Below are 14,736 nucleotides of genomic sequence, written 5' to 3'. Positions count from 1 at the left end.
TCTGATTTCACTTGAGCCAAATATCACTCACATATAAGTTTGTGATAAATTTTCTAATAAAACAATCAAAGAACCTCCCGCCCCTCCACTAAACAAATTCATTCCTTTAGAGATAAGATAAATTCTAGATGATTCCATCAAGTAATTTTAAGATAAGACATCCGCTTAATTTGCTTTTATGTTCAATGTTTATGTCCTTAATTTTGATTAAGAAGAGGCCATTCTAGAAGCAGTCAGGTTCACAAAGACTAACAACAGAAGACAGTGATAACTTCTCTAAAACAAGAAAAAGAAAAAAACAGGATCACAAAAGCTTGCTCTTAGTAACTCCTGTTGCTCTGTGGTCAACTTAGTGCTGTTTCATAAGTGAAACATGAGTTCTGCATAAATAACAAAAAAGATAATGGAGTAAACATCTGTGAAATTTATACAATAGCTATCAATTTTTTCTTAATGACAGTTCAATACCTTTTTCTAAAATTGAGTACATAGAAAGTAGTCCATCTACTTGGATTTAAAGCATTCCCTCTACCTACTGGTGCTATGCCATGAATGATGATGTTACCTATCTCAGGATGGTCTGCAGCTGATTCAACATCTTCCAGACAATGGTACCCACACTTGACAGGTCGCTGCATATATCAGTTATTTCTTAAATTCAGTTGAGCTATTTAGAAATGATAGGTGGGAAAAGCCAAAGCAATTACATTAAAGATACATAATTTTAGCTATGCAAAAGTTTACATCTATGTTCTGTATAAATGTTTTGAAAAGTTTTTGATCAGATTTTCATAATATTCTGACAATTTTGTAAGGTACATAGGATCACCACTTGCAGTCACATTTTGATGCCAACTATTAATTTACAAGGTTTGTAAATCTGCACACAAACTCCTAAAAGTAGGTGAGGAGAGGATTAGAACTGAGGCCTTATTCGCTCTGTACTCTTTCCATCAAATTCCTAGCAGAGGAGGAACAACCGTGACAACATGAAAGGGGAATTTGCTGCTTTTATTTTTTAGCCAGAATAAGTCTGAACTATCTGAAAAAGCTCAGGTTATTTGGAAAACTCAAGGCATTTCAGGAAAAAAAAAAGACATGTGGCAGTAAAATAATAAATAAGAGTGGAGGGAGCATCAGTCGAATAATTGATGAGCATTTGAATAGTATCATTTCTGTTATTCTCTAGTTTAGAAGATAATCTGCTGCATTAGCATTCATGGGCTCAGAAAAAAAAATGGGACAGTCAACAAGGCATGACTGCAAATGCATGAAATTATGCAAGTGAAAGATAATATGTAAAAATAGATATCATTGTGGTAGTTAGTACCTGGAAGAAAAGTTATGACCAACATAGAAAGCATATTAAAAAGCAGAGGCATTACTTTGCCAACAAAGGTCCGTCTAGTCAAGGCTATGGTTTTTCCAGTAATCATGTATGGATGTGATTGTGAGAGTTAAACTATAAAGAAAGCTGAGCCCCAAAGAATTGATGCTTTTGAACTGTGGTGTTGGAGAAGACTCTTGAGAGTCTCTTGGACTGCAAGGAGATCCAACCAGTTCATCCTAAAGGAAATCAGTCCTGAATATTCATTGGAAGGACCAATGCTGAAGCTGAAACTTCAATACTTTGGCCACCTGATGCGAAGAACTGACTCATGTGAAAAGACCCTGATGCTGGGGAAGATTGAAGGCGGGAAGAGAAGGGGACGACAGAGGATGAGATGGTTGGATGGCATCACCAACTTGAGGGACGTGAGTTTGATCAAGCTCCGGGAGTTGGTGATGGACAGGGAGGCCTGGCATGCTGCAGTCTGTGGGGTCACAAAGAGTCGGGCACAGCTGAGCGACTGAACTGGACTGAACTGAGTTAGTACCCTTAGGAGATATACTGTTGCTTTTTCATGTTGTTAACTTATGGTGTTTTCTATTTAAAAATAAACCCGGTTGATTCTTGAAAGCCTAGCTTTTGAGGAAGATGATGATGTGGAAAAGCTGGGAAGGTGTAACACATGCACTGCTTCCCAAATATTTTTACGTTTGGCTGTGCCAGGTCTTAGTTTTGCCACTAGGGATCTTCAGCGGCGGCATGTGGGATCTAGTTCCCTGATCTAGTTCCAGGGGTTGAACCCGGGCACCTGATTTGGAGTCTTAGCCACTGGACCACCAGGGAGGTGCCCTCAAGAGCTATTTGTGATTGTTTTTGCTCTACTTGATACTTTTGATGACTTTTTACAAGCAAGTGGTGGAAAAGTGAATTGTTTGTGGCTCTAAAGTTGATTCTACTCAAATGAGGATAAGTCTGAATCCACAAACCCCTGTGGGCTAAACAGTGTTATTTACTTGAAGACAAAATTAGTGAAGTCTCTGAGCCTCATTCTGACCACCTGGTGGCAAATTCCACCTCAAGAACTGTTGGTGGCCTTCTGCTCCAAGGTCCTCAAAATTCCTCGGTATGTGGAGACTCACCCAAAGCTGATCACATGGGGAGGCTCCACCAGTTACCTACCCTGGAGGCCTCTGTTCCTGTCCTAGATCCACCTGGTCCCCTAGAGATCAGCTTTGTTGCTTCTGAGGCCCTCAGAGACTTTAACAGAGCTGTGGACTCTGTGATCATAGCCGGGTCTCTCTGCAGCTCTTTTTTTTCCTGTTCAGAGGCACTGGTCTCCAACCCTGGCAAGAATCGCTCAAGGAGCTCAGGATTCTTGAAAACAAATGCCAGGCTTTAACAATCTTGCTTCTGTCACTTCCCTTAGAAACATCACTTCACTTCTACGAGCTTCAGTTTCCTCATCTGGAAAATGGGGATAATAAAGTGGGGTTATTGTGAGGCTTAAAGGAGTTAATATGTTAAAAAATATTTAGAATGGTCCCTGCTACCTAGTAAGTGTTAACTACTTTCATCATTCAAATAAGATAGTTCCTCGCATCTGAAGGCAGTGAAGCAGATCTGTAAGTTTTGAAATCTCTTTGTACAGCATGTGTATCTGTAATATGCTCAATACCTACATGTATACTTTGTTCCATTAAGCTTAGATGAATGAATGGAATGAAGCAGCAGTGTTTGAAGCAGCTCTGCACTCATGCCTGGTTTGGGAAGAACCAGCATAGAAGTGTTTCATCATGTCCTCCTCTCTGTCGGTGGAGATGGTAGCAATGAATCTAGGGGTATCATTATGTTTCCTGCCTATATTTAAATTGACGGGAAATAATAAGACAGCAAGCAGGTGGCTATTAACCCCTCTTACCCAGTGAGGTATGTATCTGATAATGAGTAACAGGAAATATTTTAGAGAAAAAAAGACATTTTTTTCTATAAAAGTACAGTCTTTTGGGCAGCAAGATAATTCCTCTTTCAGTCAAGGTTCTATCTGAAACCCCTTCTCACCCCAGGAGCAGTAGAGTCACAGAGGTCTTTGTTAGAAAGTCAGTCACAGAAAATGTTATGGAAAAGGGAATCAGATCTGTGTTCTTACATTAGAAAGAAAAAATTGGAAAATTAGGACTTTGTCCTAAACTAATGCAGCAAAAGTGAAACAGAATACTGCTTTTGTTTTTCATTGGAATAAAAAAATTAATAGAACTAATGAACTAACACTAAAAACATTTTGAAATCCCATTTGTTAAAGTTTATTGTGTTTTGTCTTTAATATACAAATCACAAAAAGTGCTACTCAGTGTATAAGTAAACAGGATCATTGACTAAATTTTACAACTTAGGTCTTGAGTTATAGAATCAAAACTGATCCATATCTTAAAACTATTGACCCTTTCTTTAATCACATTCAATTCTCCAGGAGGATCTAGTACAATTTTTTTTTCATTTGATTATTTGCCCCAACTATAAAATTTATAATGAAAATGAAGGAGAAATTGTATTAAACATTGTGAACTCTTTCTTATTTCCTTACCATTTTCTCATCCCAAACTTCTTGGCTCCCCTGCAGACTCCAAGCACAGTTAGCTCTTCCCCTTGCAGTGTGCTTCACATCTCTTTATTTTTATAAATAATAGAATAGTTGCACTAGTCTAGACCTTTACCATCAACCTCATGACCAGATCATCATTTTTTTCCTGTTTCAATCTGTACAGTACTGTGCTTATAGACTAACCTTTATAAGACACATCTCTTTTAGAACTCTTTGGTAGTGCTCTGTAGGGTTAGATCTAGTTCCTTGAACGACTGGGTCTCATCTCACCTCATTTCATAGTCAAGATTTTAACTCAATCTGCTTTTCACTATACAACTTCTTACCATTCTCAAATTAGGGCCTCCAACCAATCACGTGGGCTTGTTTCCTACCCTCTGAATATGTGCCCTGGAAGTCCCAGCTCTGCCTTAGCTTGAGTGGTCCCCCTTGCCTAGAACAACTGCCTCCCCCAAATCTCATTTCTTTATGTCTCACTAGTATCCTATCCATTGTATGAAAATTATTTGGAAAATTCTAAGTAATACCAATCAATGTCTTCTTTTCTGAATTTCCACAGCATTTCTGGTAATGGATTGTGTTAATATTAAATAGTTCTTTACACTGATTTTCTAGTTGCTTCATTAAAATAAAATATTCTGTATATTGTGAAATTCTTCCCAGGATGTATCTATACTGTGAAAGTGAGAAGATAATCAGTTCAAATATCCAATGAATTTGAATATACCCCCACAGCCAATCCAGACCTTTTAGAACAAACTGCCTGGGTAGATCAGAGGAGTGGCTGAAGAGGAAAGGAGAAACAAGCTGAAAGGCACAGCCCCATGTCTACCCACCTGTTCTTAACCAGATCCCTGCAGGCAGCTCCCCCGAGGGTGTAGTTTGGGGCACGTCTGTCTCTCTGAGGTCTCCTGTTGCTGTTCCTGTCTCTTTCCCTATTTTCAACACTCATTAAAAAAAAAAAGTCATGAATGGTCACTAAAGGTACATTTATTCTGACAGTAGCCAAAATAACTTCAGTTATAAAAATCAAGTTTATGTTTGCTATGGTCTATGGTCTTAAACTTAGGAATTCCTGAGTAGTTTTTCATTACAAAAATTTGTACATTTATACCAGAATGACATGATATGCCTTTTTTTAAAATCTGAGATTGATTGATTGATTGAGAGAAACAGAAGCACAAGATGTAATCTCTCAGGGTTGCAGGGTAAACAAGAGAGTGAGGTGACCTCCCGATGACAGGAAGAACATGGGTATTCTCGATCCAGCTCACCTTCTAGCTAATGTTTCGGTGTTAGTTAAGGAAGGGAATTCTGAAATAGAGGTATATGATAGAAGGAACTGGAATTATAAATGACTAAAATTAACAATCATTGTGAAATCTTCAGGATGTGATTTCCCTACCAAAACAAATATATCAGATGATCATAGAGGAGACACCGGGAACTGTAGCCATTTGGCTGGAAGGATTTCAGTGGCACAGAGAAAGTACCCCACCGCTGGAGAGGCTGAAGGTCCATTCCAGTTCATAGACTGAAGAATCAAATTCAAGACTTCTGACTGGTGTTTCTTGCTGCTGCTGCTGCTAATGCGCTTCAGCCGTGTCCGACTCTGTGCAACCCCTTAGAGGGCAGCCCACCTGGACTGAGTTGCTATTTCCTTCTCCAATGCATGAAAGTGAAAAGTGAAAGTGAAGTTGCTCAGTCATGTCCGACTCTTCACGACCCCATGGACTGCAGCCTACCAGGCTCCTCTGTCCGTGTGATTTTCCAGGCAAGAGTACTGGAGTGGGTGCCATTGCCTTCTCCAGGTGTTTCTTGAGACAATACCTAATAAATGCAACCCAAATAAATGCAACCAAAACTTTCAAGGCCTGAATGGCAAGAGTAAGTCAGGAAATAAATACCTGTGCTCACTGTACTAATTAAGGAAAGGTCAGGGAGATCCCCTGGAGGAGGGCATGGCAACCCACTGCAGTATTCTTGCCTGGAGAATCCCATGGACAGAGGAGCCTGGCAGGCTACAGTGCATGGGGTCACAGGGTTGGACATGACTAAAGCAACTTAGCACTTACACACAGAACTTCACCTGAAATAAGATTCAAATTAGCTCTGAAAAGAATTAAAAATTCTGGGATGCCAACTTTAAAAAAAAAAAAAGGAGATTTTTAGATTCCAAAGCTCAGTTAAGAGTACTGAGGGAACTTTATAGAGTATTTAAGGAAAACAGGAAGGACTAGATTGTGTCATATATTGGTCAATTGAACCCTGGGTGGAAACAGGAAAGTGAAGGCAGGTTATGTAAATTTTTCAAAACACATGTTAAAAGCCCTGATGCAAACACACTGAAGGATGTTCTACACCAGCAAGTGAAACCGTGGATATAATTTGAATGTCAGATCCTTGGAAGATGAAAGAGAATACAGAGCACGTAGATTACAAGATCTACAGGAAGGATACAAAAGGTGGGGGGAGGCAAAAACGGAAAGCATCAAGGTATTGAAGTCTTATTGTAGAAAGTATATACTTGGTGTTAGTCCTTCTAATATGTATTTTTTAAGTGGCAATGGAATGTATTACAGAAATTTGACAAGGTACGTCACTGTAAGCTGGAAGCATGAGTACTGACAGGGAGAAATGCAAATTTTAAATCATATTGTTATTTATCATGTAAGACTTTAGCCTGCTGCTCTATTGGTGAAACCTCTCCTTTGGGCAAGAATAATCTAGGGAAGAATAAATGGCTAGAGCCTTGAACCTGAGCAATGAACAGAGGTCCTCCCTGGAAGTATCTGTGAATTAAGCCACAGTATAATAGGAATCAATGTCTTCTTGGAGAGCAAACACTTTAAAGAAATCTATCACTTGCTTACTCAACTTTAGGCAACAAACTATGATAAAATACAGATATTATAAAGCAGAATCAATAATCAGCAGGAAATCTGTACACTACTTAAAAACACCCTGGAGCAAACCCAAGTGTAAGCTATGAATCAAAAAAAATGAAAAATAAAAAACCATCTCCCCCTTCTACTCCTGTCTTTCTTCCTCCTACCCCTTTGCCGAACTCTCAATTTCTCCAGTCACTACCCACCTTTATTATCTTCTTACACATAGAAACACATAGATAGCATAGTTACCTGACAAATAATAGGCCAGTGTTATCAAAACTATATCTTTTAAAAAACAGTAGCTTTTCCAAATGAGAAGCAAAATCCCATATATTGTGGCAGGTTAGGAACAAGCCAGAAATCTCAAAGGCCAGAAATAATTCAAGGTATATTAATCTTATCCCAGTCTCTCTGGATAAACATCTTGGAGGGCTTTTTCATTTTTTTCTCTTTCATTATCTCTACCTCCTTTTATAACACAATTGCTCCTAATCTAGATTGTAATAACTACAACTTTTGGAGTACTTCCTTTAAGTCTAAATGAATGTATTTCCTCTAATATTCAAAACAATAAGGAAAGGTAGTCATTACAGCTTTCCTCTTGGAAGTAAAAGGATTAAGACCCAAAGACCTTCAGTGTTTGCCAAGGCCACAGAGTGGGCGAATGCCAAGAGTGTTCCTTTACTAATCACCCGTCTTCCCCTCCCCACCCTGCTCCTGCCTCCCCCCGCCCCTAGCAAGGCCTCATCACCTCTTAATTACACCAAGAGCTTTGAGATTTTAGATGTAACTCCCTTTTTAATCCATCCTTCACAGTAGCTCCCAAACAAAGCTTTCATATCAGAAATAATTTGTGAAATCTGTTTGGTCTGTACTTTCAGAAGAATACAGTTGATGGGGAAAGGATCCAAAGGAGGGCAATTAGAGACATCAAGAAGAAGTGGAGACAGCAGTGCTGACTGGTTTACGACTCCGAAAGTCAAAGCTGAGATGAGATATGACAGGTGCCAATAATGCAAGAAGAGGGGCAGGGAGTGAACCCAGACGAAGGCAGCAGCTCGGAGAGCTGTCATGAAGCTGAAAGGAGTGATGAGCGCAGAACTTCTAGAGGTCTAAAAGGAGGAGGACTTAATTGGGTGAGGAACAAACTTCTGAAAATTCTGCTCCATGAGATGCCAAGTGTAAAAATCACCAATGACTTCAAGATGGCTTTGGATAAATCTACAGATCACGGCCTTGTAAAGGACCATTAAGGGACGCTTCTGCTATTTGGAATACATTGTAATTCTTTTGAGGTTAACATAATCTATGTTAGTTAATAACTAATATTAACTTCCTTTTTAAAAGGACACTCTGTGGCAATGGTTAGAGACAGCCTCACAGGCAGAGTGGTCAAGAATCTCATTCTGCAGGGAAAGGCGGCATAGCTTGAGTCCACCCGTGACTCTGACACCTACCAACCTCATCAATTCACATGTTCTTTCTAAGCTTGGGTTTCAATATCAGCAAACCAGGGGAAATGATAATTCCTATCTCAGAGTAAGACTGTGAAAAAGATCTATACCTGAGACATCGTATATGGTAAATAATGGTTACAGATCTATGACTCTTTCCTATGACTTTGAAATAAGGATGAGAATCAAGGAACAGGAAAAGTGGCAGAGAGGGGGAAAAGGGATTATAAAGCTGGAAATAAGCCAAGATACTTCAAATAAGACATCTGTAACATAAGGGAAGTCAAACAAACTAAACATCGAAATTTCTCAGTTAACACTGAAAGTAGAGGTGAAAAATTAAATTAGTAGAAATGACTGAAACAGATAGTAACTAAATAATCTGAGAAGTTAATGAATCATTGGGTAATACTCTGTAAGGAAGAAAAGACAACAAGATACAAAACTATATGCAGATGTAACTTTTTCCCCCAAGATAATGGTACTAGGCACTGTCGCAGATAAAAGTGTAGGGAACTCACACTCACCCTGTGTGGAGTCCCATCTCAGGGGTCCAGCAGGACAGAGAGCCTGGGACCACAATCCAAGGTAAATGTGGTCCGTGAAGGGAGCATAAGATTTCATATTCCTTCCCTGTTTCATACAAGTTTGATGTACTGATAGTTTAAATAAATAACTTAAATAATTTATTTGAAACAGTGATCATTTAAAAGAGAGTGAAACTAATAATAACAAATAAAAGAAGAGCGAATATTGTAAGTCAGTGAAACCTCAGGCCTGACCATTTGCTCTTTGTCCACAAGCATCCAGAGAGTTAATTTAGGAAATTTTAATGGAAATGTTACTGGCTTCATGGTCAATAAGGCTGGGAAGCTGTTCCCTTTGGCAGCTCTGAAAGCAACGGCGGAAAACTAGCACAGCTCAAGATGTTTATTTCCAGCCATTTCCTTTGCCTGCCTGAAAGTCCTCTCTATGTCATCAATCTCCTGATATACTCTTAAAAAATCATTATCCTCTTCTTCTGACCTGGAGGAATTCTCTCCCTCTCGTTCGGACTCTGACTATCAGTCACTCTTTGGTGGTGTATGAGACAGCTTGATAACAGCTCAGAACTACAGTCCATATGAAGGGAGAAAAATACTTTTTCCCCTCCTAGTCTCATCTTAAGTTCCATCTAGTAAAGTGTTCAAATGACATTTTGTGAATAGTTTTACCAACCAGGCTAGAGGGCTACTGCCCATAGACCGATCCATGGATTTTTGCCCTTAGCTCCCTTGGTGTCACTGAGACTTTCTTGGCTTGTTTTATTTTTGAAGGAAAGAAAAAGAAAAGTATGCTCAGGTGTGGGAGGGTTAGCATAAAAAATGATAAGTTATCTTTAAAAGGATTTTATATTTTTTCATAAGAAAAGATGTCATAAGCAGAAAACTTATTTTTATAATACTGCTACCCTTTGCTTTATGGTCTAATACTTATCAGGAAATCCTGTCCCTTATAGAGAGCTATCACGTATTTGTATCAACCGGCTTAACTCTTTGTCCACTGATGCCAGAATAGTCTACCCAGTGAAATGCAAAATCGAGAAAAGTTCTATGTATAAGAATACATCACAATATGATTTTCTTTGCTTATCAATAAATGCAAAAAAAAAAAAAAACCCACCATGTGGATTCTTTACCAAGAACAAGTTCATATAGCAATCAATAATCATTCTAAAATACAAAGAATAGAATAAATTCTCAATAAACCAAATAGCTTCAAGATAAAGTACTGTGATGAAACAAGAAGGACACATTTTAAAATATATGCATTGTTAGACATGTTTTAAAATTGTACTGATACTTCTCTAGGTCTAGTACAGGCAGGGGATTGCAATCTTTGTGATTCAGATACTTGTACTCTGAGAGAACAGCCTTTTGATCACCATTCCCATTATGGGAGTAATTACAAAAGAATGATTTAAAACTATACCTACTCTAACCTAGTCCCCTGATTATTTTTTAAGAACAAATGGGAGGTAAGCGTTTTATTTGGATATTTGTCTTTTAATAAAAAGCAATGCAATAAGGTTAAAAAAAAGGCCAATTAATTGCACAAACTAGGTGATAGTTCATTAATGCGTTATCATCTTCTTTGTTTAAAGTCTAAAAAGTTTTCTTACAGAGTTTAAGATCTGAATGAGATGGAAGAATGGTAAGTATTCTTAGCACATCAAAGACCTTGGGAAAAGCCAGAATAATAAAATTTAGAATAGGAACAAGCACTTGAAAACAGGTTCAAATACCACTGAGACCAAAGTTTCTCAACTTTACTGACAGTAGAAACACCTAGGAATCTTTTAAAAAAAAATAGTGAGCCCCGCTCTCAACAGTTGTGATTTAATCAGTCTGACCTGGGACCTGAGCAAAAGTATTTAAATCATCTTTCCATTCTTTTAATATACAACCAGCGCTGGGCATGCCCTGTATCAGGCCAGCACTTCAGGCACGGCACATGGGCCCTGAAGGTTCCTGAGACAGTCCCACATGGTCCATGAAGTCTAAACCTCTGTCACGACAGTATGAAGGCACTGCTTGCCCTTTTCACTGAGCTGATGCTAGCAATAACGGGAAAAATGGCTCACGTATTAGCCTAACACAGTGGGGCCCAACCCTGCAGGTTGTCATCCTACTTTTCACCATCACACACTTGTGGCCAAAGGAAAAAAATTGCCACTTTCTCTTAAGAATGCCCTTGATGAGGCAGAAAATAGTATTAATTATTATTAAATGTCAACCCTTGATACGTCTTTTTTTAACATTGTCTGACGAAACGGGAATTACCCATAGAGTATGTCAGCTCAATAGTGAAGTGCGGTGTTATCATGGGAAAAACACTGTGACTCAGTTTTGAGCTAAAACTGGCCAATGTTTTTGCAATGCACCAGTTTTTCCAGTAGTCATGTATGGATGTGAGGGTTGGGCCATAAGGATAGCTGAGCACTGAAGAATTGACGCTTTCAAACCGTGGTGTTGGAGAAGACTCTTGAAAGTCCCTTGGATTGCAAGGAGATCAAACCAATCCATCCTAAAGGAAATCAGTCCTGAATATTCATTAGGACTGATGCTGAAGCTCCAATACTTTGGCCACTTGATGCGAAGAGCTGACATTGGAAAAGACCCTGATGCTGGGAAAGATTGAGGCAGGAAGAGAAGGGGACGACAGAGGATGAGATGGTTGGATGGCATCACCGACTTGATAGGCTTGAGTTTGAGCAAACTCAGGGAGATCGTAAATGACAAAGAAGCCTGGTTTACTGCAGTCCATGGGGTCACAAAGAGCTGGACATGACTTAGCAACTGAACAACAATGACAAATGTTTTATTTCAACAAATGATTAGTAGATAAACTATAGTTACACAGATCTGGGTATTTGACAGATATTACACTGAATATGAGTAAAGTAAGCCTGGTATGTAGGGAAAAAAAGAGAAAAACAATTGTCAGTATGATTTATCAGTGATAACATTTGAGTTTTTACATGAAAATTAAATTTTGGAATATTTACCTTCACAACTATGAGATTTAACAGCTTCTCACTACTTGGCTTTTCTTGTTAAATCTGTAGTTATAATAATAAATATTATTTTGATATCATTAATGAAATCATCAATATTTGTAAGACTATGTAAATCAGATATTCAGTATTTTCCATATGACTAACACATGATGTTACAATACTATGCTCGGGCAAAAGACTCATCCAAGAACAAGACAAACCAATGACTTTCAGGATAATGGAGTAAAAGAAGCTCACTGATAGGGTTTCAGTTTCTCCACTGCATGCAGCATTTAAGAAATCACCACTTGTCAAGATTTGGTGTTTTATCAAAGAAGAAAATTCAAAATTAGCTGAAGCAAAGCAATTAAAATACTCTCCCTTTTCCAAGGACACAGCAGCTGTGTGAGGCCACAGTTTCTCTTGGAACATCAATTAAAAGAACAGATTGCAACGTGAATTCAGAAGCAGAGATGAGAATCCAACACCCTTTCTCTAAGCCAGCCATTAAAGAGTTTTGCAAAAATGTAAACTGATATACCACTTTTCTCACTAAATGTGTTTCTGTTTTGAAAAATCTAGCTATTTTCCACAAAATATTTTGTTAGCATGTAATGGGTTAAATATTTTTTACTTAAGAAATAGATGGTTGCAGTGTCTCCATTTTAAGTTTCAATATGGTAAATATTGATAGATATAACAAACATCTACACTGTGATTCTCAGAAATGTTTAAGAGTATCTGGGGGTCCTGAGAACAATGTATGTGAGAACTGCTGCCGTAAACCCCAGAGACAGCTAACAGAGCGTGGTCACGTGACTGCTCTGACTAAGCAAGGAAGCTGAGCAAACTGACATGGGAACTGACACAAGTTCCCAGGGCAGCCAGGAGACTGCAGAGGAAGAACCATGTGACACTGGCAGACCAGAGAGACGGTCTTCATCGTGGAGAAAACTGACAGCAATTCAAGCACACAAAGACTCATATCTGAACCTGAGATTTGATTAGGATCTGTGGAATGCAAGATACAAGCATTCTGACTGATCCAGAGGAAATATTCTGATTTTCAAAGCAAGGAGTTAGAATTCACTCAAAGAGTTGGTCTTGGAGTGACAGCTACTGATCCGTATGCCCCATGGTGGTTTATGGAGTAAGGGGCCTGGAAGAAGGACCCCTTAATTAGAAATTAAGTCCTGCTTTGCTCTGGTAGGGTTCTTTCTTGCCTCCAGATTCTGTGTGATAATTCAAAACAGCCTGTCTCATTTCCAGTATTTTACACCCCGTACAGGGAACTCTGAATACCTCCATGCAGTTGTTTGTCTCGGTCTTGAATGTGGTGTATGACGTATGTTCACAGGTTTGACATCTCTGGGAGTGGGAAGGAGAACCCAGTCGTGGATCTCTTGAGTGGAGTTCCAGGGCCCTCAGCATATTTAAGAGTGTCCATTCAAGTATTACTCAGCCATTAAAAAGAAAACATTTGAATCAGTTCTAAGGAGGTGGATGAAACTGGAGCCTATTATACAGAGTGAAGTAAGCCAGAAAGAAAAACACCAATACAGTATACTAACGCATATATATGGAATTTAGAAAGATGGTAACAATAATCCTGTATATGAGACAGCAAAAGAGACACTGATGTATAGAACAGTCTTTTGGACTCTGTGGGAGAGGGAGAGGGTGGGAAGATTTGGGAGAATGACATTGAAACATGTATAACATCATGTATGAAATGAGTCGCCAGTCCAGGTTCGATGCACGATACTGGATGCTTGGGACTGGTGCACTGGGATGACCCAGAGGGATGGTATGGGGAGGGAGGAGGGAGGAGGGTTCAGAATGAGGAAACAAATGTATACCTGTGGCGGATTCATTTCGATATTGGCAAAACTAATACAATATTGTAAAGTTTAAAAATAAAATTTTTTAAAAAAAGAAAAAAAAAAAGAGTGTCCATTCATGCTCAGAGAAGGCAAAGACTGCCGCTTATGAGCTAAAGATTACAAATAACAAGACAGTTTTAATCTTTGGGGTATGATCGGCTTTGCAGAAACTTAAGAGGGTTCCTTTAACTGGGATTCTTCACTGAGTTGGATAAAATACATTTTCGAGAGCTGACTGGTTTGCTTCTTGCTTAGCCATGCTTCCTATGAAGTGCTCCTTGAAAATCAAATTGCCACATTACATTTGCATCGTGTGGTATGCCTGGAGTGCTGTCCTTTGAAATAGATTGGTCAGGGTTGCTATTCACAGAAGAGCAAAAAGCAATCAGCTTGATATTGCCACTGAAATTTTGCTCTCGTGGAGAGAATGCCAGAGTAATTATCAGAGACTACTCTTGAAGAACGAAAGAGCTGAGTAGGGGATGAAGCTTGCACACACATACACACACACACCTCTCTCCTTGACTACACAATTATTCAGCATAGTGCTCACATTCTCGGGTACAGCTGAAGAGTTCTCATTCAGTCTCAGAACAAAGGCAATGTCTCCCTGATACTCATTTATCGTTTTCCTTCTGACCCTTTCGTGCACCAGATTCATCCATTAGAGTCACCTGTCGTTGGATGAGTACAGGCTGCCCTTGTGGCCTCTATAGAAAGGAAACACACTCAATTTCCTGAGGGTCAGATACAAAAAGTCAGCTTTCAAGACATTTTCTGAGACTTATGGAATTCTTCATGTTGGGCTCATTTTGTAATTCCATTAGGGGGAAAATAATTGCAAACTGGCCTCATAGATGCATCTGAGAAATCACATTGGAAATATATCAACATCGAAGAGGTCAATCAGTTCAGTTCAGTCCAGTTGCTCAGTCATGTCTGACTCTTTGCGACCCCAAGAATCACAGCACGCCAGGCCTCCCTGTCCATCACCAACTCCCGGAGTTCACTGAGACTCACGTCCATCGAGTCAGTGATGCC

The 14,736-nt window shown here is 39.1% G+C and overlaps 1 long non-coding RNA gene across 3 annotated transcripts in view; it reads right to left on the bottom strand.

The window, feature by feature from the left end:
- Positions 1-14,736, bottom strand: part of LOC104981036 — a 57,924-nt gene that overhangs the window by 21,713 nt on the left and 21,475 nt on the right. Inside the window, exons 2-5 of one of the 3 annotated variants that reach the window (XR_824331.1) lie at positions 11,822-11,875; positions 4,766-4,876; positions 2,510-2,794; positions 566-667 (exon numbers count right to left, since the gene is read on the bottom strand). This is a non-coding gene — a long non-coding RNA (uncharacterized LOC104981036). The remainder of the gene's footprint in view (positions 1-565; positions 668-2,509; positions 2,795-4,765; positions 4,877-11,821; positions 11,876-14,736) is intronic. The other 2 variants (XR_824332.1, XR_824333.1) reach the window with 2 other exon arrangements.

This window comes from Bison bison, unplaced genomic scaffold (assembly GCF_000754665.1).
Source record: "Bison bison bison isolate TAMUID 2011002044 unplaced genomic scaffold, Bison_UMD1.0 scf7180017864514, whole genome shotgun sequence".
NCBI classification, from domain to species: domain Eukaryota; kingdom Metazoa; phylum Chordata; class Mammalia; order Artiodactyla; family Bovidae; genus Bison; species Bison bison.
This window is presented reverse-complemented; position numbering and strand designations above follow the sequence as displayed.